This window comes from Poecilia reticulata, linkage group LG6 (assembly GCF_000633615.1).
Source record: "Poecilia reticulata strain Guanapo linkage group LG6, Guppy_female_1.0+MT, whole genome shotgun sequence".
Lineage (NCBI taxonomy): Eukaryota > Metazoa > Chordata > Actinopteri > Cyprinodontiformes > Poeciliidae > Poecilia > Poecilia reticulata.
Genome location: NC_024336.1, coordinates 10861669 through 10880094, shown reverse-complemented (window position 1 = coordinate 10880094; position 18426 = coordinate 10861669). Strand labels below are relative to the sequence as shown.

At 38.5% G+C, this 18426-nt stretch overlaps 1 protein-coding gene across 4 annotated transcripts in view; it reads left to right on the top strand.

The window, feature by feature from the left end:
* peak1 (pseudopodium-enriched atypical kinase 1) overlaps window positions 1-18426 on the top strand; it is a 92231-nt gene that overhangs the window by 32579 nt on the left and 41226 nt on the right. For 2 of the 4 annotated variants that reach the window (XM_008411171.2, XM_008411172.2), the window contains exon 3: window positions 16031-16113. The exons of 1 other annotated variant lie outside the window; for it this stretch is intronic. The gene's annotated coding sequence lies outside the window, so the exon portion shown is untranslated. Of the gene's footprint in view, window positions 1-7131; window positions 7190-16030; window positions 16114-18426 lie in introns of all 4 variants that reach the window. One more of the 4 variants, XM_008411173.2, reaches the window with a different exon arrangement.

Sequence of the window (18426 nt, the reverse complement as noted above, 5' to 3'; positions counted from 1 at the left end):
CCAGATGTTACTGCTGGTAGAAATGACAAAGGAGACGACAAAAAGTGGTAGGAAGATAACGGCACGGTGTGTTTCTTAATGACTTATCATATGAACAAGCTTATTCATGTGTGATTTTAATTGCAGTTTTTGTTTAATGGAAACATTACAATTTTGAAATTGTGTTTTTTCGACTTTGCGGAATATCAGCTAACTTTTGCGCTTATTTGTAATAGAAACGCGGCTAGTGTTTGTTTCTCACAGCTGTTTTACAGTATTTCATGTATATTTCTAACGGCCAAATTGTTGTTGTTTTTCTTACCAAGGGAAAAGTTTAGTGGGTGTTTTTCAGCCATTTGACCTGTAGTACTCTTATTATTGATGGTCAATATTTGAAGAACAATTAAAAATCCATTATTTGATCTTTGAAAACTAGCATTTTTATATTTGTAACTTTTGTACATTTAATGACAGAGGAAAACTTGTGAAGTTTCACTTTTTTCACTTGTGGTTTTTAAAATACAAGTGTAACAGATAAAAATGTAGGTAATTTGACCCAAAACGTCCTGATCCTGGACTTCAATTATTCAAATCCTCCTTGTACGTCTTTGTACTTTTCAAACTTGCAGTTCCACGTTGTTCTCCAAAGGGAGCCAGACACGGTTGCCCTGCTAGATAATGGTTTTTCAAGCCTGGCTTCATGTAAGCAGACCTGAACTGTGAGTCAGAATTGTACACTCATTAATTTTGCTCCGTTTTATCACTCTCACTGCTTTACTCTCTGTGATCTAGTTAGGCTATCATATATCTGTCTGGGATGAATATTTTATGACGCAATGCCCTCCTCTGGCTCCAAAACGTGTCGAAGCTGATCTGTCGTCATTCTGTTTCTATTGCTGTCCTTTGCCCTGCTTATGGGGAGGAAAGGACTTTTTCTGCCGCTTTTACTGCCAGACAGGCCCAAATGGCCATCTGAAGCGGTCATCTTATCACTTCATCTTCTTAAGAATTACAAGCTCCAGGTCTTGTAAGTTTTATTACCCTTTAAATTATGCATAGCAGTGTAACACAAGTAATATATGTTTCATATCAGGACAAGTGATTCCCACGTAGGACTCCTTTTGAGGTAAATTTTAAAAATATTACTTTTAACTGTTTTTATGAAGTAATTTTACATTAGTAAACCACCTTAGGGATGGTTATAGCTAAGCTGTGCTGCTGTAAGAGCTGATATAACATTTAAATCCAATGCTGATATTACTAATTAGACAGTAATGCAGCAGGAAAACATTTTTATAAGATGGTAAGAAAAATATTAACAATAGTATATTGTAATAGAGGAGGAGGCAATTAAAAGCACGGCAGAAACTGGACACTTGTATATTAATTGCATAGGGTAAAGTGGTAACAGTGCAGCACAGCTTGGTTTCACAGGAGGTTAGAAAAGCAGCAGTTTAAGACTTGAAAGAGCTATCACTTTCAACATAAAATGACAACTTTTCATCATATTTGCTAATTTGTACTCAGTTGCATTTATTGGGTAAATAAATATGGTAAAAATATATGCATATATTTTCTTAGCTTTTTAGCAGAGAGCTTTGAGATAGCATCGCAAGCTACTCTCTTTCCTCTTGGCGTGTGAGGTTATCACAAAAAAACAGACTAAATTCTTTCTAAAGAATTTTTAAAAATTGAATTAACATTCAACATGCACAGTGGCGCAGTTGGTAGAGCTGTTGCCTTGCAGCAAGAAGGTTCTGGGTTCGATTCCCGGCCCCGGGTCTTTCTGCATGGAGTTTGCGTGTTCTCTCTGTGCATGTGTGGGTTTTCTCTGGGTACTCCGGTTTCCCCCCACAGTCCAAAAACATGACTGTCAGGTTAATTGGCCTCTCCAAATTGCCCCTAGGTGTGAGTGTGTGTGTGCATGGTTGCTTGTCCTGTCTGTCTCTGTGTTGCCCTGCGACAGACTGGCGACCTGTCCAGGGTGAACCCACCTCTCGCCCGGTACGCTAGTTGGAGATAAGCACCAGCACCCCTCCTGACCCCACTGAGGGACAAGGGTGTCAGAAAATGGATGGATGGATGAATTAACATTAAAATTACTTGTTTTGTGTTTATGCGAAGTATGCAAGTATTGGCTGATTATCAATCACCCAAAATTAAAGAGGGGTTTATCAATAAGCCAGCTGATTACCTTGGATTGGTGGTATTGCTGTTCAGTGCAGTGTGGTGTTTAGAGGATAAACCTGCTTCCAAAAGCCATAATCATATTCATGTCTCTAACCTTATTTTTTTCAGCTTACTTAATTCTTTTTATTTCATAGTTTGCATTTTGTAACCTTAAATCTTCATGTCACTTCACAGAGTTGAAGACTTCTTAATAGTTTTAAAGAGGCTATGCAAAAGTTCATGCTGTATTTGAATTACTACCCAAGATAACAACTGACAGCAACTCTTGGTTAGCAGCTACAAAGCTCGTATTTCGCGTGTATGGCACTGCATGCAGAGGCAAAAACAATCCATTGCTTTGCCGTTATCACTTAGTGTCAGTCGGCTCCCCGAGCTCAACCTCGCTGACGCAGAAGGCCTTTCATTCGCTTTGATCTCGTTAATAATTGCATGCCATGCAGCTGAAAAAGAAGGGCAGATTTAAAAAGCAGCAGAATGCTGCAAACTGATAGGGATAATAATAGCGGGGGACTTGAGACTTTTGTGCTGTTTGAGTTTTAATCCACTATTGTCTATTCAGCTGTTTCAGCTCATTGTGATAATTTTGCGGATGGTCTCCGAGTTTTATTAAAAAGAAATTATCATTTTTTGAAACCAAAGACAATATTTAATGGATTTAAAGAAGGTGGATTTGAATTTTTGTATTTTCTACGGCTCTTTTTGTGTTTTTTTTGTTTTTTGTTTTCCCTCCCTGACAAATAAAAGTAAAAGACATGCTGTCGTCCACCCATAACAGAACGAACGTCAGCTGGCTCAGTGGCAGAACCGAAGAAGAAAAGCACCAACCGGGAACATAAGCAGGCCAAGAAACTGAACTGTTTTTATTTGTCATCTCCTTTCTCCACTGGAGCTGGAAATGGATTGCGTTAACATTCTTCCATTTCATTGAAACTCACACTCGCCTGTTGAGTTATTCTCATAGCAGCAGCGATTTAAATCCTCAAAGCTCTTAATGTTTTCACAGGGAGTCAAAGGCATACTGGGACTGCTATGGTGTGTACATTGTAATAAAAGTGTGTATTTTTTGAGTCATGTCGGATCAGATGTTTGCCTGATAACATTTCATGAATTTTTTTCTCTGTCTTCCCCTAAGCTAGGAGCAGACTAAACACAGCATGCAGAGCAGGTTGCATTACACAAATTGAAAGATTCTGCAGCCAAAACAGTCTCATTCACTACCAAAAAAAAAAAAATCCAATTTAGATTTGCTCCACCAAGAAGTTTGTTTCTGTTAAAATGTAGTAAAATCAGTTTGAAAATTGAATGTGAATTTTATTTTATTTTTTAAATGGATGCAGCGATGTGAAAATTTGCATGATCCCTGGACTAATATCGCCCTGGATTAATTTACGGGACTGATACCAATATATATGAAAAAAATGACTAACGTCGGCCGATATTTATGTTATTGCCAATATGTAAATTCATGTTTTTACTTGCATGCTATAAAATGCTGCATGCTAAAAAAATTAATAAAACCTTTTCAGTTATGAACCGAAAAATTCTCATTACCATTAAATCAAATTTTTGATGAAAACATGCTTCTTGCATGTTTTCACTGGTATTTGAGGTTGGAGGGCCTCGTTGTCATCACCCTAATCTTTAGTTTCCTCCACAGATTCTCCATGATGTCCACACACGTGATGAAAAACAAGTTCAAGTGGAGGATGTGGTTGTGTTTTCCGTGAGTGTGTTTGTGTGTGAGAGCACAGATGACAGGAATAGTTATGCATGGAGTTTTGACTCGCAGACAAACACAGAGCTCACATTCACAAATGAAAGAGGGGTGAACCATAATGGGCAGGTTGGCCATACATAATGGTGCCTAACCACAGGCATTTTTCCCAGAAGCAATCTGACATTATGTGTGGTAACATGTGGTTTGTAGCAGCTGACTCACTAAAGACTGAAAAAGTCAGGTAGACTCTGAAAACAATAAAACGGCACCAATCTCTGGATCCTGGCCGTTTGAAAGATAAACAAGCAGGTCATAATTAGACAACTATTCTGGTTTTCAGGAGAAATATCAGCTATTTTTTCTGTCAAAGTTGAGGAGCTGTATGAAGCTTTGAACATCTGAGCACCATGCAATTCATAATCTGAACATGGTAAAATACTGCCAATCTATCAATACCTGCAACCGTAAGGTGATGCTGCAAGAACAATGCATTTTAAACACAACATATTCTATTATTTCCACTGCATAATTATTCAGTTTTTTGTGCTGGTGTCATAAAACCACAACAGAACACATCAAGTCCATACGAGCCTGTTTGGGTCTGGTCTTTCTCTAACAAGTAGCGCCATTTGGTTTCTGTAAATCATCATCTGGAAGAAAAGCCCCCTTATTATTACTTAGCCTTGCAGTCAAATGGGGTGATTAAATTGAGAATGAGTTCAAGGATTTATCTTTCATCCGATTCCAGAGAAGGACAAGCATCAGTCACCACAAGGCCTACAAAGTATCTGTGTTTTTCTAATCCATCTCCCAGAAAACATTTGCTTCTGTAAAGTGTCTGTTTTTTATTAAGTCGGCTAAGCACTGACAGACGTCAAGGCGTTGCACTCAGCCTCTTACTTTGATTTAACCCTGGGTTTTTTCTGCTTCTTTGCCGTTTTTTGTGTGTTTTTTTTTTGTGTCTTTTATGCCCACAGCAACATTTAATATGCAGCCTACCTGGATATTTCATTTCCACTTCAACCCCGATAAAAAGTCGACGTCATTGCAGCAGTTGCTGCTATTATTTTGCACATGTTGACCTCGTGTGGCCCTTCCACCTACTGTGACCTGACTTTATTTTAATATTGACCCTGCTGTGTAAAAAAGCCAGATGTCAGGTGGTGGGGCGCTTTCCCCAGAGCAGGTCAACCGCCCACTGTTGTCACATCCGTACGCATACCACCTCCAGAAAAACGCCCTGCTTAAAGCGAAATGAACTGCCAAGGTGCCGCCGAGACTAAACACCAGAGAAGCTGGTATCCGTCAGTTGTCTTTGTCTTCAACATGTTTTGAGTGTTTCAGTGAGGAATTCCTCTGGCTTGTTTCGATTGGAAAGAGCGAACGTTTTGATTTACTGAAAGTTTTAAAGTCTCACAGAAGTGACAAACTGTGGAGGCAGCAGTGGAAACTTAACCATCAAACCATCTGTGGGAAAAAACCAAAATAATAAAAAAAAAGATTGGTTTTGTTTAGACTGAGCTTGTATGTGTTGGCTCTTAGGTTCCTGACACCCTAAGGGTTATCTTGATGGTATTCGCTTAGGGACATTTCACAGAGATTTGCTATGTACTTTTTCTTTTAGATATTTAGTCACATTAGAACAACAAACATTGATAATTAACTTTAGTGGGGATTTTATGTGATAGACCTACAAAAAGAGCCACAATTTTGCTGCATGAAACAGCTGCATTGGGTTATTTTTCTGTTTGAGCAAGTCTTGAATTCAACTCAATTCATGAAAACTATTGAATTATTAATTAATTGGCTAATCCTATCGCAATAAGCAATTGAATTATAATTACTTCCAGAAAGGGAATCCTATAAAAACAAAATGGTTTGCCATAAAATAAAAAAGATACAATCTACTTTTTTCAATTATTATAAAGTGAATCGAGCAAAAAAAAATAAATAAAAAAAATATCACAGATTCAGTGCTTGTAAGTAGGCCTGTCACAATAAATAAATCAATTAATTGCATGACAAACTAAAAGGAACTCAATAATTTCATTTGCTTGACTTATCAGTTTTCTCTTTTTTTCCCTCTTTTTACCAAAAACCGAATGATAAAAGTCTTCAGTCTGGTGTTTTGGTCTCAACTATCCTTTTTTTTTTTTTAAAGATAATTTTATCTTCATAATTTATTTTATTTGTCGTTTCTGTTGTTTTCTTTATTTATTTTGGATATACCAAATGCCTTCAAGTTCCAGCGTTTAAATGTTCATTAGAATTTCAAGTTGATCTTCGAGAATGTGTTTGTGCGTTTTTATATTATTACTATTGTATTACTTGAAAATGTTCTCAAAACAATTTTATCGTTTATCTCTAAGTTCTGGGGCAATTTATCATCCAGCAAAATGTGTTATTGTGACAGGCCTATTTGTAAGTTATAGTAAGAAAATATAACTTGGCTGTAAAAGATACCTGGTTGTGTGGCCCTACAGTGATGCCCCCCATAAAATCACTGAATTTATTTCCCTCTGCTATTTTAACTCTTTGTTAGCTCACTCCATACATCAATCAAACATCTTTCAGTTCTGATAAAATACTTTTCTTCACTTGTTTAATTTTTCTTCCAGGCACCTCGTCAGAGACATACCGGGTCACATTCTCTGTCTAGACTCTGTATTTAACAAACCGTTTGGCTGCTGACCCGTCTATTAAATCAGCAGTAGGCCGACTAGGAGCTTCTTTTGCTTTAATCCATATCACTGGCAGGCGGACAGCTGCTGGACTCTCCGTGCCTGAGATGTATGGTTAACAGGCATCATGGAACTGATATGGCTCTTTGGGACTTCAGTTCTGCTGGGAGGATTACTCTTAGCCTCATTCTTTCAGGGTTTTTTTGTGTCTTTTTTTTAAATCCCCTCTATGCAACATGAGTTGTTAACAAGCCCCGGTGACTGCTGAAGGAGTTCAGTGGACACTGGGATTGAGCGTGAGCTATAATTACTACCAGGAAGGGAATTCTGTATCATGTCTAGCTGACTTCATCTTATGCTTTTTCTCGTACCGGCTTTATCTTTTAAGTTTCTCTGCTGTTTTACCCCTAAAACAAAACTTGCCTTAGTGTTTTTTTTCTTTCTCCCAACAATTTTCCGTGCCTGTCTCGCTCCACGCTCGTTCCCTCCCTTCGTCATCTCGTCGCTCTTAAGCTCTGCCTCCGTCTCCTCCTCTCATTCATGCTCCGGCTTCTTCCCCACCAGGCTTTTCATGTGGCTCATTCATCCGCCTGACCGCAGACCGGATTCACACCAGCGCTCCGTGAGTAGTGTGCATCCAGTTTGCGTCGCCGTTTATGTTCGTTTCTCATCTGCCGAGCCTCCACCAACTGTTGCTCCGGGGGCTTTCTCGCAGGGCCACGTGGGCTCGCAGGCGTAACGATCACACAAGGTTCTAAGAGATTCCCAGAGAAATTTCCTTGAGTTTTGGAGGAAGGGAACAGTGTGAGAAGCAGCAGAGGTGGAGTGGTAGGCCTGATAATCTGCATCACCTATGTCAGAGGATTAGACGAGGGACACTTGGCACTGATGGGACACCCTTTAATTTAACAGGATGTGTTTGCGTTGGATAAGCCAGCTCACATTTTAATGAGCGCGCCTCATGCACAGAGAAGCTGGAGTTTAAATATTTGTTCAAAGTGTCACTTTTAGGCAGCTGTTGAATTTTTGTTTTTTATTGCTCAGAAAATAGTTTATCCTGAGATCCACACATGACTGTTTAACAGCTTTTCTAATTTGGTTTAATATGAATAATATTCTGTTTGCAATAATATTGCAAACAGAACAGCGTATTCTCCAGAAAGGCTCAGTAGCAAAGCATTGTTTTGACACAGGAATTATTATTTTCCTTCTGTCTCTTTTTGACATTTTCTGCACATTTTTTCTACTGTCTGTGGAGAGCATTAATATTAACATGACTTTCTACAGTCTTAGTAAATTCTAACTTTACACTTTGGAAAGTGGAAGACAGTTTCGTACCAAAGCAGATTATTTGTTGATACTTTTTCCGTGAACACAACTGAAAGTGTTTAAAACACAGAAATGTTGTTACAGTTTCACTAATAATATTGATGCCCTAATAAGGAGTTTTATCTCCTTTATTTTTTAAATCATTTTATTGGCACTTGTGGTCTTTTTTTTACCAGACAGGAAATGGGCAAAGAAAGAAGGGAGGAAGACATGCAGCAAAGGTCTTGAGATCAGAAATCATCATGATTGATTCCAGGAGAGCGATACCCAAAAATGATCTGTCAACTTATCACCTACAACAAGCCTGGCTTTATGATTTGCTTCTATAGATCACTTGCGAAATATAGCTTCAGTCTTCAGAAATGCATCATGTTTTCTTCCTCACTGTTTCAGTATGACTTGTTGACAGTTTGTAACAGATTTTAGTTGGGTCCTAATGTATTGTGCGTGAACATAATTTACAGGATAAAAACTGCAATTGCGACGGCCACTGTAGATTGCAAGTGTTATAAACTTTGCGCTTTGCTTTGAACATCATGACATTTTATGACTGGTGTTTCAGCTGCTTTCTGTGGATGTTTAACCTACAACATAAGCTGTCAGAGAGCAGAACCCAGAGCAGGCCATACGACACAGACGGGCAGGAAGAAGCAACAGCCAGTACAGCCTCTCTTTCTCTTTTGGAAGACATTGCAAAGGATGAAGAACACTTAAAATTTTAGCAAAAATCTGCTGCACATGAAAATTTCTAGAATTGAGGATGTTTCGGCATGGCTGGCTTGGGCTCCCACTGGCAAGAACTTGCAGACAGTACACCGGCATTTAGAATTGGGAGTTTATTCAAGGTTTACTTTACTTTCTTTCAGCATACATAGGATTTTATCAGTGTACACAGGTTTTATCACTCCAGTCTTTCTTTTTAGCTCTAAGAGGGAAAAGTCGACATACACTTGTGATGCCTACCACATTTCAAAACTGCTCACTGTCATTGTCAATTGAGCATTGTTTTTATATACAGTATGTATGTGTATGTAAGTGATGGTACACATTTTTCAATAGGATATGTCGTCTTCCGTGACCATTTTATCCGTTTTATAGAGCAGAAAAGCTGGTTGCCAGTCACTTTATCTCTCTGTACTTTAAACTGCTTTTCTGTGTCCTAAAAATAATCCAGGCACACTCTCAGGCTAAAGTGTTGATTGGCATGGTTTCATACCTTTTTTGTTCTTCACTTCACTCGTGTGAGCACCAAGAGGGTAAGCCAATGCTAAATGAACTGACAGGGAAACATTTGGAAGCCGTCCTCTGCCAACAATGAGAGACAAGTGTTGAAGCTTTACCTCTTAAATTAACAGAGAAAAAAAATGGGTCACAGTGCAGTTTTTACTGTAAAAGTTTTGTAATCTTACAGAAACCTCATGAGATTCTCAACAAACATTTTGGAGCTGGTTTTGTTCTGTATTTCTATTTCTCGTAAATATAGGATAGAGGGGAAAAAAACATGTTTTTGTCAGTGTAGCCTACAACATGCAACAGCCAGCTCCCACAGCTATGGCTCGACCACACTGATTTCCTGAGGTTGACGGCTACTCTGTGATTGCCCTGTAATTTAACAGACCTTGAATCTTTTCTGCATGCGGTGTGTTCACACTAAACTGCAAGACAGTTTTCCTTGGTAAACTTTTCTGTAAATCAAAGATCCTTCCTGATTGATGTCTCTACTTACTGGAAACTAGCAAAAATGATCACATTATGACTGCTCAATCTTCAGAAATCCATTGTCATAAGGAGAAGTTATCCAAATTTCATATTTCAGTAAAAAGCTGTAGATGTATGTCTCCTTTTTTTGTTGATAAAGCTAAGTATGTTGGTCAGCCACATTGGTTGTGTTGTTGTCCATTTTAATTATCAAAGATACATCCACTCTAAAAACAGTAAAACTAATCAAACTTTCAGGTGGTGCTTTTAAGTCTTTAGTCAATAACAATCAGAATGGGCTTGATATGATTACTAAACAGAAAAAAATCAGAAAAGAAAGGTTTGCCACAATTGGCCAATACCATTACACTATTATTGATATATCCCATCATTCTCTTACAAAGATTACCTATGAAATTATAGCTTAAAGGAGAGTTGTTTTGGATTTGTCAAAACATTTCTTTGCACAAACATCAAGACTTAGACATGCCACATCTTGTGCTTAGCCACCACTATCAAACTATGCTATGCAGAAGCTTCGTCTGCACTAGTGAAGTCGTTAACTTGAAGAAACCAATCATGTGATCAGTTACTGTGGCACCAAATTAAATGAGTTTGTGATTTCACAAAAAGATAACTTAATCCGTCTTGTCACAGCAGCAGACTGTACACATTATCAAAATGGAGGGAGGGGGAAAGAGACAACTTAATGATTTACAATGTTTCTTGTAGTTTAGATCTACACATAGTAGGCTAAGAAACAATGTAATTGCAGGTTTAGGGTATAAAAGTCAGACCTAAAAATGTTAACCAAAATTTTAACACATACGATTTATGAACGGCAGCCGTGGGTGAAAAGCCACCAAGTGACCTTGAGACCTTTTGGTCTGAGTCACTTGGTGCCTCCTGCTGTGCCACCTGCCGTCCTCTGCCAACTGTGGCTGTGGGTCAATATGCATTAGACCCACAGCATATTCAACCTTAAATAAATGTCCAACACACACTGAAGTAGGAATTCTTCATAATTCAGCTCAGAAGGTTGAGAATGACAGCGCTGCCTTAGCCAATTAGTAGCAACTACTTGTAAGAGGCACATCAGTATGAGGTCAGGCTGCAGGCCACTTGTGTGTCCTTTGCTCCTGAAGTGTTTTTAGAGAGAGCTGAACTGCACCTGCTGCTGCAATGAGCTAGATCAACACCCACATGTTGTCTTTTTGTTAGATTTAAGCTCACCTGCTTGTTTAGTTTGATTATAAATGCATTTGTAAAATCCCTGCCAGATGGATGGATCACTGGCGTTTTCAACATACTTTCAAGTAATGATGCAAGCAATTAATTGACTTACGATTCATTGTCAATTAATGATCAAAATTAGTTCAAATCAATTATCTAGTAATGCTAGCTTAGACCTTCTCTAGGTGTAGTAGTATTGCTGCCACCCTGAAGAGGGCACCGCTGGTCAATCCTAGGTGGAGCAAGTTGATACAGAAACAAAGATGGTGGAGCCATACCAGAACAGGAAAGAGAAATGATCTAGAGTCCAGCGTGGGATGCAACATTTACTTTATTATAGACGAGTTTAAAAAAAAAAGGAAATCAGGCTTGCCACAAACTATTATATTTTCTAGTGTCAGCGGTATTCATAAATCAATTTTCAGAAGTACCGATGTGTGTTGAAGGTATGGATTTAAATCGTGACTGCTTGTGTTGCATCAAGCGTGCCACTAAGCTCTGGATTTTACGTGACGATTTGTCTGTGGTGCTCCACCAAGCCATGTTGTTGTGTAAAAACTTCCTGTGCCTCGTTGAACTTAACCACAGACATAAACTATATTGAACACACCATGTTAAAAAAACAAAACACAGGCTTTCAAGACAGGCTTACTCTGTAATCTCTGACATTATTTAGATCATAAATGTCAAGCTTTGAGAGGCAAACTGTGTTTTGGAACTTGCATGTGTTGCTTGTAGGATATTTTTGGAACCAGCTGAGCTCACTGGCTTGCACTGTACAGCTTACGGGCCATTGAGTAAGAAAGGTTGGTTAGGTATTGTTGTCATGTCATGTAGATTGTCCTTCAAGCAAAAGACTTGGTGGATCTCTTTGCAACTATCGTGTGGTTGACCAATTGTTGGACTTAATAATTATACTTTAATCCTAATTTCAAGCAGGAATAGTACACAAACTCATATGACTTATAGTATTAATTGTAATGACTTAAGTTTTAATGCTCGACAATTTCCTTGATGTGTTTTTTGTGGTTTAGCTACCATCTAACCCGCCAGCAGTGGGTCAAAATAAAATAGAAAAACCTGTCTTGCAGAGACGTGGATTTTTCAGTGTCTGGCAATTTGATTCCAATTTTTAGGGTCACGATTCAATTCAGAAACTATCTTTGATTAGAAAACCGATTTTTCTATTCAAATAACCCAGAGATTGTTTAAATTATCTGACTGACGAGAGGAAAAGATGTTGTAAATAAATAGAACATTTATCTAAAGCAATCAAATTCCATCAATGTATATTTAAACAAAAATAGGATTGTGCATAAAATTCTGTAACTTCAATTTCCAGTATTAGGTTAGCTTAGCTGCCTGGCTTTTTCTTAACCCTTCCGCAACCTTAAGAGCTAGACTATTATTGTTTTAGGACCCGATGAGCTTTTTACTCTGTCTGGTGGAGTCACAGGAACCCTGTGTGCAGTTTTCCGAGGGTTTTCTTGTGTGCGTGTGTGTGTGTGTGTGGTTTCGAGAACTGACAGTCTAATGGGATAACACCTCACTACCCCACTGTCTGACAGTGACATCTGCTGCACTCATCCAGAGCATCATGCTAAGATCGATGGAGGGTTAAATAAACAAAATATCAAAGAATGGTTCAAAATACAAGGTGGCCAATTGGGCACGTATTAGGATATGCAGTGTAGTTGCAAATAGTGGCAAAGACGTACAACTTGAACACATTTTAAAATAAATTTTTGATCATTTTGAATTGATTCTGAATTACTAGAACTAGGAATTAAAATTCTCAAAAGAATAAATTATTTTTCTCAACAATCTCTGCTGCTTTGATAACAGGCTGAGGAAGGTAAAGATTGAACGAAGAAGTGAAAACTTTGAGAACAGCTAAATGATGAGCTGTCAAGTCATTCTGATGCTTTGTTCGCAAACCCTTTCAATGAAATTGTTTGTGTTTATGGGTGCCAGTGATCTACTGGTGTGATTAGTGAATCATAAGCCGTACCAAGTGATGAACAACACTCCTTCTTTTGGAAACCTGTATTGGAGGACGAAGTGTTAAAGTTGCTTTTGCAATTGTTTGCAGACAATTGCAGACAAGTTGAAATTAAGGGATAAATGTGATCATTTGTACAGCGTAACTGCTCAGACAGAAAGATATTCTTTTCTTTTATACATATTATTATTTACCTCCTGTAGATTAATTGGAATCTGCAGAAATTGATAGTGGCAGGTCAAAACTCAGCAAAACCTGCAGACTGGAAAAAAAGCCACAAAAGTTTAATTTATGCATGTCTACTCTGAAGATATAAATAATCTGGTCGTATTAGGTGAAGAATTTAACTTCAAAGTGCAGTTTGTAGCTCTGTCAGGGTTCTGTACCCCTCTTCTCGTCCAATGACCGTTGGATAAAGCCACCTGCAAGGATAAGCTGGTATAGACAGTGGGTGGATGGATAACTACATTTACAAAAGCACACAGATTCCACCTTGCTGCTATGTTTTGAACAACAGGAAGCCAAAATGAAACTGTAAAAGTAACAGATACACCCTGAAACAAAATTTTAAATGAGGTGAACTTTCTTTAATGTGCAGTAGTAGTACTTTTTAACTTTATTTGGAGGGGGTAACACTACAGTAGACTGTGTGTAAGAAGAGCAGCACATCAGCATTTTTAACAGCATGTTCTACCTTGTGCCTTTTAAATCTCAGTGGAAAGCAAGACTGGAATAAATGTGAAACTCTAAGACTATATTCCAATTTAAACAGCGCTACGCCCTACAGACTGGGCAACGTTTAGCTTTTTAACAAATAAAAACATGTTTGCAGTAAACCAACACTGCAGGCCTGAGTAATAAGACCAACTGGGAACTTAATTTTTCTGAATGCACTTGGAGAGATAAAAACAGCCATAGAAGTAATCAGTACGTTTATTTTTAACCCCCTGATGCTTTTGAAAATAAAAAAAAACTAAATGCAGAGACACAGAATTAAAAGCCGACTCAGTTCAAACTGCTATTATTGCCATCCGCCGTAAAAGCAGCAGCGGTTGCTCACGGTATCCCTGGAAGGAGTCGAGGTAATGGTATGCTAGAGCTGTGAGTACTGCTTAGGGGAATTTAACAGGTAGCAGATGGACTACTAGAACCAGCTGTTGTTTATGAGGCCAGAGGGAGACATTGTGGTTTAGAGTTCAGAGGCAAGGACATGTGTGCAAAGGCACCTGTGAACAATCCTTACTTTGATGGAGATCTGCTGAGGTGTGCAGACCTAACAGGGTTGTATTGATTCACTACATCCTCTGAAGAAGGCCTCAGTAGTTTAAGGCAAAATCATTTTTGATGAAACTGCTTATAGCCGGCATATTTCTGTCTATTTTGTGTTATAATATGTTTTATTTTGTAACATTTCATAGAAATAAGTTAGAAATATATGAGGGCAAACAAATTAGCATGCGAGCTACTTCTAAGTGCAGCCCTTGTAAGAACGATTGCAAATGGCATAATGGAGGAAAATTGTTGTGATGACGAACTGTGGGCGGAGTGTTGGAAAGAGTAAAAGCTTCTGAAAGAGACATAGGCCAATTTCAAAGCGTCGAATTAAGTCATGTTTGATATACATTTCATTTTTATAACAACTTAAAGTCACACAGTTACTTGATTGTAGGAGTACAGTAATTTATCTGTGCTGATTTCCTTAATTTTGGAAGATTGGTTATTGGAATTGGCAGGTCAGGCTTTTTAAAGATAGGTAATCTGCGACCGTCCAGAAATCTGCTGTTGGTGCAGCCCTGCTGGATTGTGCTGTAAAATAGCTTCTCAAAATGAGATGTGACTCTATTGGAAGCTGAGAATCAAATATAATCTTTGTCCGCATAAGCCAGATGCGGTTTTTCTTAGGGGCCCTCACTCCCTGTTCACTAGATATGCAAATAAGCAATAAAAAACCTGTTCTTCGAATACTAATATTTTATGAGGTTTTCTTTTTTCCTCTGAGTTCATGTGGTGCCCCCAGTTGTTGCCACCCAGTGGGGTGAGCCCTAACAAGAAACACCACAGGAAATATCCTCCCACAGTTAAGGATATCAACATTGAAGTTTTGGACATTTGTCTTACATACAACGCAGCTTTCAAAGACTTTTTAATCCATTTTTTATTTCATACAGTACATTTTCCTCATTCAAAATAAACTAAATTGGCTGTAACAGAGAAGCCAAGGCCTTTGGGATGCCTGCGGTTATTTTCATCGCAAATAAAACATCTAATGCGGAACATTAAAGGAATCGTAAAAAAATGGGGTGATGCTTTTTTTTTTTTTGTTTTGGCTTGTTTTTCTTTTTTTTTTTTTGTTGTTGCATAGCAACCCACATGGAGCGACTTACTTTGCATCAAATACAAAACCTCCAACTGATCCTACAACAAAGGAGGGTAGGATTCGCTGACGGGCTGAGCAGTCTCAGTTTGCCCATGAAAAAGTATGTCTTCTCTTCACAGTTGGCATTAAACCCACCAACTGGATTAGGAAAGCTGTTACTGTCTAGTTTATTTTCAGCACAGTCACAGCAGAACAGAGCAGAAACGAACACGCCGCAAAGACGCGAGGCGCTCAAAGTGACGCGTTATACAGAGCATTGTGCGTCCAAATCAAACTGCAATAAATGTGCGTTGCATTTAGTCTCTCTTGTGTTTTCTGGCTTTTCTGCATACAGTGGAGACAATGTTCCTTGAATACTAAATGTGTCAGCAAATCTGACAGCTGTGTGATAAGGCAGCGGTGCTTCTCCAACGTATCGTTATCACAAAAAATTGGAAAGTAATGGAAAACATATTCCATATTTATGCACTTGAAAAGATTTATCCATCAAAATTTTATTCTGGATTTATTGTCAAAGCCCTCTCGGATGATTTACAGTACGGCGAACTGTGTACAGTGGAGTAGGGTGATGTGAATATGACCCGACATTTTCATAAGAAGCAGGTTCGTGTCAACTTTTGCACATTTGTGTTGGATATGTGATAGTCGTTATGTAACACCGTGCCTGAACTGTGACTGGCTCTGACAATAAGCTATGATCTGCTTCACGTCAAGCCCCTCTCTCTCTCTACTTCGTCTCCGTCTTCCTTTTTTCTTTCCACACTTTTCATCTCTTTATCTCGAGTAACTCTGCCGTGTGTGTGTGCCTCTCTTGTCATCTGTAGGCTCCAGCTGCAAGTGCTCTCAGCTCCATCATCTGGGACTCCATGGCCGCCATGGCTGCTGCTGCTGCTTGATTCATTGCACTGTGAGTTAGCTTCTGTTTTATGTGAGAAAGCGTGCGTGTCCAGGTCTCCCTGTCCATCTGCGTTTCGTGGTGTCATTTTCTTGGTTGTTGGTTCTGGAAATGAGCGGTGCATGTGCATTCAATCAACTGTAGAAGCCTCACTGTGTCACTATCAAATAGGTTTTTGTCATATAAATTTGTCACAGTAAAGTTTTTACCTGTGACACTTCAGTAAATTCTTGTTTTGTATTTTAAATGAACTAAAATTATAATTTAAAACTTCAAAAGGTGAAAGAAAAAGTACTTAACGGTGTTAGAAATGAAGGCCTCAAAATGTGTTAATTTCTGCTTTTTTTATTTATTTATTTTTGTCTTTAAAGTTTGCTGTTAGTATGCTAATCACAGATCTTAAATTTTGTCATATCCAGACTTCTTAATCTCTTATGATAATTTTTTTTTCCACGGGACATTTTTGTCAGACAAAAGGTTTAATCAAACGCAAACATCTTCACTGCCAGTAACCAGCTTCTAATGCACACTTTCCAGCTAGCCTGATCAGCTAGCTAGCTTTTTCAGTGTCCATCATTAGTAAGTTCAAATTTATCGCCCGTTGGTTGGACGATGTTTGTCTTAAGCAATAGCTAACTTCTGTTGCCAACCCAAATGATTTATTTATTTACAGTTTTCTTTTGTGTTGTCGGGATGCAGGTTTTAAATTCCTTTCATATAGATCTTAAAAAGTCTTAAATTTGAGTTGGTGAAACCTACAGAAACCCTGTGTTTTGCCCCTTCACACGCACCCACTCAGACTAATTGCAGCAAAACTGTCATGTCATGCAGAGTGCTTTCCTCCTATTGAGACAAAATTTAAGGGTTCAAATTACCAAACACTCCGGTTAAAAATGTCGTAGGAGTCAAAGTGCCAATGTTGCAGCTGGGAGCAGTCTATAACAGCCTTCTTTAAAAACGCTACGGGAGGAGGTCCTGCAATCCGAAGGTTTATGGGTTTGAGTTTTGATTGAGGCGTTGCTTGTTTGGGCAATTATTCCCTCTGGTTTTGGATGCTGTGTAGCTGGAAGGATTTTTGCTATTACTTTTTTATTGTTGAGTATTTTTATTACAACTGGGAGCAGCTATTAGTATCTCAAAAGCTTAAATAATACATGAACTTCGACCCCAAGCAGAGAGGGGAGGAGAAAATTTAAAGCATCTTTTCCTTTCAATATGGTATCTGCTGCCCAGAAATTTTGCTGTTGGCGTGTCATGACAGTCAGGACGCTCTCATACAGCAACAATTTGAAGTCAGAAGCCTTTTTAGATATGTTGCAAGACTGACTGCTACCAGATACTCTTCCTGCTCCACAACGACTCTTTGAGGCAGCTGTGATGATGTTACGACATTTAATTTCCCTTTGGAATAAATTGTGTTTTTAAATTGAGCTGATGTAGGTAGAATTATATGGTGTGTTTTACCTTGTGATGAACTGGTGTGAAGTCTCCACTAACCCTCATGCGGTCTTAAGAGATGGGGTCATTTGGACCCCACAAGTTTTTGCGGGGTCACACTGACCCTGTGTGCGCTTCTGTAAGGTTTATTCTGCGGCTCGTTTTGGGAACTAGCGGTCTGATGGGAGAAACCCCAATTTTTCCACAGTGATTAATTTGGAAGAGATCGGTCAGTAAAATATTCGCAGATAAATTAGATCATATTTTTACAATTATTTAATGCAGTGAAAAAATATTAGATTCCAACTTTAGGGCTGACAATATCATTGTCCTTTTTAACTATATTTAGACTGTAAATATGTACATTTATCCATTTAAATTTTTTGGTTGAGACATAAACATTTTAATTTAACACACCTATCAAAGGTAGAACTCCTTGCTGTTTATAACACTTTTCTGTCTGCCTGTTGTGTGTTTTACCTGGAAGGGAGAATGGTGCAGGATAATGTTGAAATTCCGCCATCTCTTCAGCCATCTTTGGTGTCAGTTACTTCCTGCTTGTGTGTGTTTTGCGCTTTGTTTTTCAGAACAGCAGTGGTGTTGTTTGCACCTCTTGGTGCTCATGGAGCCAGCAGGCTCCACTTTTCCACATTCTCATAATGGAACGTTTTAGTTCTGCAATTAAAATCCTCCTGGATTCTCAGTTTTTATTTGAAATGCCTCGAATGCTGTGATTTTTTTTTTTTTCTTTTCGAGATAATCCATGATGTGAAACAGAATCTGTGTAAAAAATATGGATTTTGTTTTTCCCTCCTCCGACGAAGTCTGTCATGCTTGAAAATGATTTCATGAAGGCTGCTGTGAAAACGTTCCAAACTCAAGCCAGAT